Here is an 11,180-nt window from a genome sequence, read left to right as displayed (position 1 = left end):
AAGGATTGGAACGGAGAAGACATGCTGCCAGATGAAAAATCAATATGACGGGAAATTATATCATAAATGGATGAAGTGCCTCTAAATATGTCTTACGCTTCCATGAAGATTGTGATAGTGTGACGGCTTCATGATGTGCAGAAACAGAAAGCAATGAGCTTGTCTTTATTATTAGAAACCTTTTCCAGTTCTAATTTTGATGGAATGTTAATATTTAAAAAAAAAAAGCACTGCAAAGCTGGAGAAAAAAACAAACAAAAAAAATTGAATATAACAAGTTTGGCGTCACTTGTAGTTTAAAAATAATGCTACAAAGAGAGTAACATCCAATCATTACAAAGTGGACCTGGTGCGCCACAGTAATACTTCATCAATCATGAAACATGCCCAGTCTGCTCATCAAGAAGAGGAGGAAAAAGAAAAATAAGAAGATCAACAGAAAGTTATTGACCACATTGTAGCTAACAAATGAAGCGATTAAAAAAAAAAATCATCATGGACCAGCGAAGAGTCTTTGCTCATGGTGAATGCTGATGTGTGCTGATGCTCCTGCTGCTTCATGCTGGACTAGCATGAAGTAATGGTGATCCAACAAATGATGCCGGTGGTCCAGGATGCAAATGCTGTCGTATGCATGAAAACACAACAAATTAATTAAATATATATATATATATATATATATATATATATATATATATATATATATATATATATATATATATATATTTTGAGGGATACTTTTAATACCACTGCAAGCACACGTCATGATGTTATGAAGATAGCCGAATAGGTGAACCTATTTTGTAAAATTGTTTTACCATAGTTAGCATTTTTTAAACCAACGACAATGGCTTTCAAACAATGTAACAATACCTTTTTGTCATGTTCTTTACTTTGGGGACTGGAAAACTTCCTCAAATGTAGGAGACATTTGCACCTCAACATCCTGCCTGCAAATGTAACCATTGGGTTTGTGATGAGAGTGCGCCGGTGCAGACCGGAACTAGGCTTGTTAATGGCGGACTTCTGGTGGGGGTTATAACGTAAATTAGCGCTCGTGCTACAAAAAGGTGGGAGGGAAGCACAAAACGGTTAGCTCAGACAGATGTCACCAGCAATATGAAGATAACATAAATAGAAATATAAAAAACAAACTAAATATTTACAAAGTATTTGCATAGTGATTTTTGCATAATGCATCGCCTTTCAGCGTTAATTGAAAATGTTAAATGTGCAATGGTGGAAGGGTGAAGACTGCAGGGCAATGTGAAGAAGTCAGTCGAGTAAGAGCATAAATACAGCAGGGATTATAAAGTCACCCTGTTCTGCTTTCTGTGCCCCATCTCTTTGTGACAGAACAGAGGAAGAGGCTTACTACTGACGGATGCATTGTAAAATGTGTGTGTGTGTGTGTGTGTGCGTGTGCGTGTGTGTGTGTGTGTGTCCTCATGGCCATTTATCACAGCTACAGGCATCCAGGCAGGATTGTGTCTGCAGGCCCATCCCAGGCATACACTGTGGCCGCCTCCATGGCTCCTGGTATATTCATTCATCCCCAGTAGATCAAAAATGCAAATGAAATTGTGATTTTATTCTCCCCATAAAGTTCCACCCAACGTACCAGCCACTTCCTATACAGCTCACTGAGTAATAGCAGTCTTGCTGAATTCCAGATTTTGATTTTGAATCTGGAAATAAAGGAATAAACACAACAGTTGATAACAAACTTCTGAGAAGCAATTTCATATCAATGAGTAGATAGCTGTCAAGAACATTTGTATAAATGACGATCTTCTTAAAGAGACACTACCATAAACTTTTAATCATGTTTTTTATATATATATATATATATATATATATATATATATATATATATATATATATATATATATATATATATATATATATATATATAAAATAGATGTTATGTGTATCGTACAGCCCCCATATCACACATGTCCACATTACCAGAGGAGCCTTGCCCACGTACTTTCGTTTTCATCCTGTTGTTGGGGAGAAGACATTTTACACCGGGTCAGCCAAGTAAACAACAATGTGTCATTTAATCTTTTACAAAAGTTTACAATAGAAAATGTTGATTTAATATAAATGTGCATTCGGGAGCACACTACCAGCAAACCAAATAGGCGTTTGTGTTCGTCAGCATTTCACTGACAACTGCATGGTGAACCTTTGCCATAAAATTACGAATAAAAGCAGATGCAACTCCCACAAAACCCCGATGGAGAGGCCAAAACTGTGAGTACATGTTAGCTGTATACAAAGTAGGCATGTGCGTTGGATTAATAGCCTATTCATGCTGTATAAAACCTGCTACTTGATAGTGTGGCTCTGTCAATGCTACGTTTCACTTCCTTGTTAGAAATGTTGTTGCCAAAAAAATTATAATTTTTAAACTTGGATTTAATAAGAAATAAGAAATTCACTCACCAGTGCCAAAGGTAAGACCACCAATTACGTTACAGCTGTATTCTGTATTTTTTCATATCATATTCATTTTTAGTATAACTTGAAGGTGTGCTTGTGATATATGTATATTTGGTTATACTATATGTATATATCGATGCCAATCAGAAACCTTACAATTTGTCTCAGGACTACAAAAGTGTTTCTCTTCCTCATTCTAGTTTCAACCCCTCCCGGAGGTGGGCAGCATCACATTAAAGGTGTGAAGACTTGACTTTACCACTGAGAGTTGTCAAATTCAGAGTGGTGTCACACCTTGACACCCCTACACAATCCATTGTTTCATCTCATTGTCAATCATGTTTATTTTTTACTCCAGCTACATAAAGGATCCTTTAATGAAAGTGCATTGTTTTCAATCGCCGACACGCTCAACCCAAGCTGTGATGTGTCTTCATCATAGCATAACACATGTTTAAATGATGTCAACCACTTCATGCATCTGACAGAAAAGCGTAAGAAACACAATGCAAACATGCATACCCAGAGGGTGTGGCATATCATGCTCGCTCTTCCTTTCGCTACAGGGAATTGTTGTTGGAAGCTCCACACATCATGAGCATATAATATATGCTTTGAAAATGACATGCCCGCCCCATACCACACACATACAAAATTTGATTGACAGAAAATTGATATTTGAAGCACATCTACGGGTCCTTAGATCATTCCTACTAGATTGAAAATACAAATGTCAAAAGCAACCATAGAATTCTTAACTTTGACCAAAATCTTCTGGAATAATTAGCTTTATTAATTAATTATGGTCCACCACCCCCACCAACATGGCCAAAAATGAATGAACCCAAAAATCGTGGCGATATACAGTCAAGGACTCGATGCTGCACATCAGGCTTTTGACCTTCACACACATAACCAACCAAAGTTTTCCTATCAGAAAAAAAAACAAAACATTTTTAGGGGTCAGATTTTCTTTAAGTGAACCATAGACAATATGATTGTGAAGGTAAAAACGAATTGCTATTGCTGCTGCATGAGGGGTTGCGTGTCCCAGCAATCCTAGGTGCTCAGTTGCCTGTAGGGTCTCCCATGACAAGCAGATCCTTAGGCTCCAGACTAAACACAGCTCACAGACGTTTTATGAAGGATAAAAATATTTGATCTGGTTTTCCCTTCCCCAAACATCTATAATACAGCACGGACCAAATCTGAATGTCTGGTAATGGCCCGGATGGCGACCATCGCCCTTTGCTAATCTTTTTAGTTCGATCAAAGGATTCTACTTGAGTTGAGCAGGAGCACACAAAGCTAAGATGCTAATGCAAACAAGAGCACTTTTGTATTTTTCCATTTTCTGTCACTGAAGCGAACAGCAAGCTATTTCACACGTGTGGTTACTAGTCACTTCCACTTGTAAGTCCCAGTGCCCATCTGGGCATTGCTTGTAAAAAGAAACATTTTTGTGTATTGTAGTGTTTGTTGTTGTCAGGTATGAGGAGTGATGCGGAGGGTTGTTAGTGATGCGGTCGGTTGTTATTGAGGGTTAGTTGCAGCGGACAGCAGCTCGGGACAATGCACTTGTTAACCGTTTCTTTCTATTTAATTACTGAACAATGACTGAGTGAAGCCTTTAACACATGCCATGGCATCACACTATTATGTACAGTATATATGGCCCGCAGGCCATATATTTGACACCCCTGCTTTACCCAGTGATTAAATTTTCCCCTTGCTAACATTCAGCCAGAGCCCGCAAGAGTGTCGGTATAAACACCATCGTAGGGCTGCCTGTTAATCTGCCGAGAAGAGGCATGTGATGTGATGTCTCCTATCGGTCATGCCGGCTCAATCAGACACGACACCCAAGAGCCTTTTTCAAGAGCAGCCGGCCGCTGGTAGAAGAGGATACATGAATGTAATGACTAGTAGGAAGGAGGCCAGCTGTTTATCTTATTTTCAGATCGGGAGAGAACATCTTGTATCTGTTTTTTGTTTTTCCCCCAATCTGTTTTACAAGGAAAAGCATGTGATCAGTGCAGAATTGGAGGAAGAACAAATTTGCTCCAAGAAGACAAACACGTCATTCTTTTGATTTGTCTTCCAATGAACAGTTTTAGGACAGAGAAACCAGTTTTGATTTCCTTCAGGTTATCTGTTCAATAAAAAAATGAAAAAAGCAATACGTCTTTAATAAATTTTAATGGGTGTGGTTTGTTAAGCTTTATATGGTTAAATCATCATTTTTATTCTATACCTCTAAAGCAACACTAATGAACTTCGTAAAATACTTTCATAACTTCTGATGAATGATCGACTTACAACTAGTAGAATGGTACTTTTGTCATGGCACGAGCAGTCTGTATCGCTCGTACTGGCACTACGCAACCTCAAGGAAGGTGGCACGGACCCTATGGCGTTATATTTGTGCCACAATTACGCACACGCGGAAAAAAAATTGAGCGGAGAAAATCAAACTGAGCGAGCGAAAACAGATTTTGAGAGCAAGAAAAAAACTACTGAGCGCGTAATGATAAGAGTTTGAGCGCGCGCCGATGGAGTTTGAACACAGAAAAAGAAATTGCTCGCTCAAAATTCCTTTTTGCTCGCTCGCAATAGCATTCTCCCGCTCAACATCTCGCTCTCGCTCGCGATACTCCTCCCTCCCTCGCTCAACATCGCGTTTGCTCAACATCGAGCTCTCGCTCGCTCGAGTCGTCCTCTGCGCTCGCTCAGTTCTGTTCACGCGTTACGTTTGTGCCACAAAACCAGCCAATCAGAGCTTGTAAAAGCACATTGATTGACAGCTTTGTATCCAATGAGATTGCTTGTTGTGTTCACCCGGAACGAGCAAACGAGAGTGCGTCACATCGACGTAGGCGGGAGGGGTGGGCTTATATTATTAAAGTACAAAAACTAACAAGGTATTTCTGTCAAATGATACAATACAGTAATAATAATAATATTAAAAGTAATTCTCCAGCCCAAGTCCGTGTTGACGCACACTCGTTTGCCCTTTTCGGGTGAACACAGGGCAAACGAGAGTGCGTCAACGGATAGCGTACAAGCAATCTCATTGGATACTAAGCTGTGTCAATCAAAGTGCTTTTACAAGCTCTGATTGGCTGGTTTTGTGGCACAAACGTAACGCGTGAACAGAACTGAGCGAGCGCAGAGGACGACTCGAGCGAGCGAGAGCTGGATGTTGAGCAAACGCGATGTTGAGCGAGGGAGGGAGGAGTATCGCGAGCGAGAGCGAGATGTTGAGCGAGAGAGGGCTATCCCGAGCGAGCAAAGAGGAATTTTGAGCGAGCAATTTCTTTTTCTGTGTTCAAACTCCATCGGCGCGCGCTCAAACTCTTATCATTACGCGCTCAATAGTTTTTTTCTTGCTCTCAAAATCTGTTTTCGCTCGCTCAGTTTGATTTTCTCCGCTCAATTTTTTTTTCCGCGCGTGCGTAATTGTGGCACAAATATAACGCCATAGGACCCTGCCACCCAATAACACTGCACACATGCTGACGTCACATCCCGTTTTACCGATTCACTAACAAATGGTGGTTGATTTGATCGCCTGAACGCAATTACTGCTGTCATGGGAAAAGCTGCTGCTATATCTTTCACTTTTCTTTGTTACTTAAAATAACAATGACACTCTGGACTACGACGTTGTATTAACTTTTTATTTGAATAGCATGTAGCCGTCAGCAAAAAGTGATGCAACGCAAGCCTGAGCCAGGGTTACCCATCATGCATTGTATGACAAAACTACAGGTAGCATTACAGCTTAAAATACACCACAGCTGCATTGTTTGGAAACAACCTTTGTAGATTCATTACTTCATCGCTGGAGAAATGTAATCAGGTCCAAATGCAGACGACCAGAGGTAAGGCTTTTGTGCCGATATGCGCGACGCTATGCGCTGGTCCTCACGGGAGATGTAGTCTTCTATAACTCAAAACACTACCCTCTTAGTACGTAATCGGCAAAAATTTATAATTCTTAAGTGTTGTTTTATGATATGTACAGAAGTTTTTCTGATGAAGAATACAATATGTGTTGACGAAAGGCTTCATTTTAAACCCCTGTATTTTGCTACTCATGTTTTGCTCCGGGGTCTTTTGAACTGACTGATGACATGAAATACGAAAAGCAGTGGAAAAGATTCCACTACCTACTGTGAAAATGAGAACCACATCAAATGGCCATTAGCACTTTCCGTAAAAGCCACTACGTAGAGGCACTGACAATGTGACACAGTATGAATGCAACATGACAGTAAAAAAAGGAAAAAAAAAAGTGTGTGTGTGTGTGTGTGTGTGTGTGTGGGGGGGGGGGGGGGGGGGGGTACAGTATTGTATGATTGTCATACCCAGAAAAAAATGACTAAAATTGCCACCAGAGTGAAAATACAGTATGCGCATGTGATTTCATGCAATTGGAGTCATTATTTCCATACATGGTGGTTAATGTAACTTAGGATAGACTAAAGGCGAACGCAAGCCTGTTGACATTCACTCTCCTCGAGAGCTGTGCGTTAGCGATTGTGTATATGCCAAGCAAGAACTAGCCTAGAGTGTTACTTGGAAGCCTGAAATGTTTGCTCCATGCAGAATAAACACTAAAGCCTTGTTGGCAAACCATAAAGTCGTCGTTTCACTTTTATACATCAGCTACAGCTCAAACTCATCCCATACGTTTGCAGCGCCTCTTCCTTTTTATTTCCCTCGCTTTCCCTGGGAGATAAGTTTGCTGCGCTGTAGGGAGTAAAAGGCATCTTTCGAGATCTTTTTTTTTTTCATTTACACAGCTAGTTTCTGTGTTGTTTCAATTAAATAGAGAAACAAAGTTTCTGCTCTTTTGAATAACATAAAAAAACCTGGCCCTCTCCATTCTGATACCAGTGTTAACCCAACGGTCAAAACACATGGCATAATAGTATAAGCACGGGTTCTGTTTTAATAGTCACTGTCCGTACTGTTTAAAAAAGAGCAACAGTATGCTCCACATGACTGGAAATCCAACGCACAAAATGTTCACATGCAAGCTTGCCGCAATTAATTCATTCTAATGGAAAACAAAAGGCAGGAAAATGAAAAGCCTTTTGCATGTGTGTGTCTGGCGAGTGTTTTAATGTTTCTGCATGTGCGTGAGTGTGCATGTATGTGTTTATTAACCTTTTGCCCTCATCTCTGCTTTATGTCTTTAAGGTCCCAGAAGCCCAATGCTGGGCTACTACACGCACGCATGCATTAACACACATGGAACAGCACAACTCAAGTAGAATTATTTTATGTTAAGTCTGTTGCACTTTTACACTAATAACTATCTCGCATAAAAGTATTGGGATAGCAGCAAAAAAATAGAGTTGGTTCTTTATTATCAGTCTTCTGTTCAGGTGTTCTGCAAGACTTAGAATGTATACCTATTCATCATCTTTGTTTCACCCTCTCTATTATATTATTTTATTATTATCATTATTAGATATATAATTACTTTATTATATTATACTATTGCCTATTCATCAAGTCGAACCTTCGTGAGATCTGAGGTTTCAGTTCAGCCTAAAAGTGTTTGTGGGGGTACAGTACAGTATAATTTAGATCAGGCGGTCCCCAATTTTTTTCCTGTGAGGGCTACACAACCTATCCCTTCTCAGATGAAGGGCCATTTTGTAAAAAGCGTGACAATCGCAGAGGTGTCCAAAGGTGAACATTTATTGTTTTCTAGAAAGCCTCACATATCTAAATATTAATTACCCTGTCGAAAACCTTGACAGAAAAAAATGAAAATAAATAATATCAATGAAAAAAACTAAACAAAAACAACACATTATTTATTAAATAAATATTAGCCAGATAACCCTTTTTAACTTTTTCGCAGGAAAGATCATGGAGCATTAATTTTCTTGCAAACCAGAAAAGTAAGCTTACCTTTTATATACGTTCATCAGTGTGAACTGTGGGCCTGCATCTGGCGGGTGAGAAGTTCAATGTCAGGTCACAGCCAGGCTCAAACACTGATGAAAATGTTCATCTGTCAGTTTTCATCTCATTGGAGTTTTCAAACGTTTCATGCGTGAAAATTTTTGCTCACAGATATACTACATGCTTCCAAAAAGTGTGGACATCTTCATTCTTTTTTAATGTTACGGAATGTGTTGTTTGGGTGGGCAGCATAGAAGTCAATGTTGGGCTTCAATGTGTCTTACAGGATATAAAGTTCTGTGTCGGCCAACTCTGATAAGAAGGCTGGACTTCATAGATGTCAGAAACAAAGGGGTTCTGGAAAGACTGCTATCTTTTACATTAACATGTAATTCAGTTCAGATCTGTTTTGTTCAGTTTAGTTCAGTTCTTTTTCAATTTTTCCAAAAGCAGCGCCAGTTTCACCTCAAATGCTTTTATGTGGGAATACACATCGCAAATGAGTTTTCCTTGGCCTTGTAGCTGCAAGTTAAGGATGTTCAACATTTCTGTCACGTCTGTTAAAAATTTGAGCTGCCATTTCCATTCTGAGTTGATCAGCTCTCTGACTGTTTTGTCTTTTGAATGAAGAAATGTTATTATTTGGGTGGCTTCTCGTAAAAATGCCTCAAAACTATGGGGCGGCACAACCTTCGGACCTATGTGTAGTACAGCGCGTCGCTGTGTGGAGACTCGGGTTCAGACAAGAATCATTTCAACAAGCCTATCTTCAAATCGCTTTGCTGCGATGACGTTTATGTACTACGCCACAACCATCGTAACAGAGCCCCACTTTAATATTTTGCAGAACAGAGCCAACAAGAACCCTGTTCTTTCATCTCCGGTTTAAGAGTCTGATTAGGCCCTGAGACATGCCCACCATATTCAGAGCTCCGTCAGTCAGGACTCTAACAAACTTTGACCGGTCCAAGTCCGATTCTTCCATGGTTTGGCATATTTTGGCAAATATATCCTCCAATTGGTCATATGCATTACCCCCCGATTTCCTCAATGCGCCTAAAGACTCACGACATTCAAAGACACCTTTTTTCTCAGGACACAACTCTTCTTCTTTAATTCTCTGTCAGTGAAATGTTTACCGATGCTTGATATCAGTTGAGCAACCCACAAGCTGGCTCAAACGAAAGACCGGTTTAGCTAAGCTTGGCGGACAATTGTGTTTCGCTGTGCTAAAAGTCCTTGTTTCACCTTTGCCAGATTGTCTGCTTGCAGTTGGCCTTGCAAGGTATTATACTTCTCTTTATGGCGGTCTTCTTTCAATACAGCCACCATTTGTCACTTGACACAGATGAGACAAAGAGACTTTTTTTTGCGTTGACCAAAACAATAATCGATTGTCCGCCAGAGGCTAAATAGTGAACTGAATACGAATTTCATTATGTGGTATAATAATATGATAAATATGACAATAAACTCTAGAAGCTTGAATCATGAATAATGTGTACTGATTTTAGATAATTCAATGTCAATTTAACATTCGGAATGTTGTGTAAAAAAATAGCTACAGTAGAGTTTCTGCACAAGTTGCTTTAATGCTAGTATAAAGTAATCCAACATTCTGTCAAGTGCATAAAACCCCAATTTCACGATTTAGCTCATTTTCAAGTTGACAATTTTTAAGATGACAAATGAATTAAAGTAATGAGATTTAGGGTTAAAACTTTAGGGTTGGGTAATATAGAATAGGATTAAGTGATAAATTACAGTAGGATTGGGAATTGGAATCGGATGATTTGTTTTGATTTTGGGGAATGAGGAGAAGCTTCCAGGCTTGAAATATCTTAGTTTCTTTGCAGAACAGTTTGGCAACTCAATTACTTTCGGAGCAACTTGTCACAGATTAATCTCAGGGATTTGAAGCAAGGGTTTTATTAAACAATAAAAATCTGACAAGAAAACCACTGAACATTTGGTTTTATTTTCATATGAACAAGAGTTTTCATTTCTTTTTCATGTTGTACTTACCAATAAACACTTTCTGATCTATAATAGTATAATCAATTTAAGTTTAATCAAATTAAGTAATTTCAAAAAAATGGCAATTTTAGTAAATCGTCTGTGAGAACATCTTGGCTGTTTAATCATCTTTTAAAGAATTCTATGATTCAACATTTTGCAACTCAATGTTTTTCTTTGTTTATGAGGTACCAAATCAGAATTGCGAGACAAATCCTAATGCCAAATCATTTATTTTTAGCCTTGAAGCCTTGCTATGCTTTGGTGATTATATTAGTTTAGGGATTAGGGGAAACAGTTAGTGGAGATGAGAGAGGAGGAAACGTTAGGGTTAAGGGTTTGAATGAGGATTAAGGAGGCTGAGGGTAATGGAGGGTTAGTGTTGTACATACAATACTGGAAAACTTGCTTTGCGCACTGAGGTACAGTGTCCCGACCTTTAATTGATTTATGGCATGAACATTTTGAATTAGAAAGAGCTCATGAATAGCACCAATCAAAATTTTTACAAAAACTTTACAAAAAAAACTATACACACACACACACACACACACACATATATATATATATATATATATATATATATATATATATATATATATATATATATATATATATATATATATATATATATATATATAGTACACTGAATTACACGTGTACCTATAATATAAATAATATATATAAATATGACCCTTCAATTAAGTGTTATTGCATAAATGACGCAGTGGCTAGAAATCAGTCAGAAATTAACTCTAGCATGCATGTTCATGTTTAAAAAGAAAGCTGCC

At 38.6% G+C, this 11,180-nt stretch overlaps 1 long non-coding RNA gene across 1 annotated transcript; it reads right to left on the bottom strand.

Moving 5' to 3' along the window:
• Positions 1-207: 207 nt before the first annotated feature.
• Positions 208-4,858, bottom strand: LOC148429640 (uncharacterized). The gene is made up of 5 exons (XR_015867040.1): positions 4,768-4,858; positions 1,969-2,003; positions 1,622-1,688; positions 874-950; positions 208-623 (listed from the first exon to the last, which is right to left on the bottom strand). It is a non-coding gene; the product is annotated as an uncharacterized LOC148429640 (long non-coding RNA).
• Positions 4,859-11,180: the final 6,322 nt, after the last annotated feature.

This window comes from Hippichthys cyanospilos, chromosome 1, assembly GCF_059441005.1.
Source record: "Hippichthys cyanospilos isolate Australia breed blue-spotted pipefish chromosome 1, RoL_Hcya_1.0, whole genome shotgun sequence".
NCBI lineage: Eukaryota > Metazoa > Chordata > Actinopteri > Syngnathiformes > Syngnathidae > Hippichthys > Hippichthys cyanospilos.
Note: the sequence above shows the minus strand (reverse complement) of the source record. Positions and strands in the feature narration are given on the sequence as shown.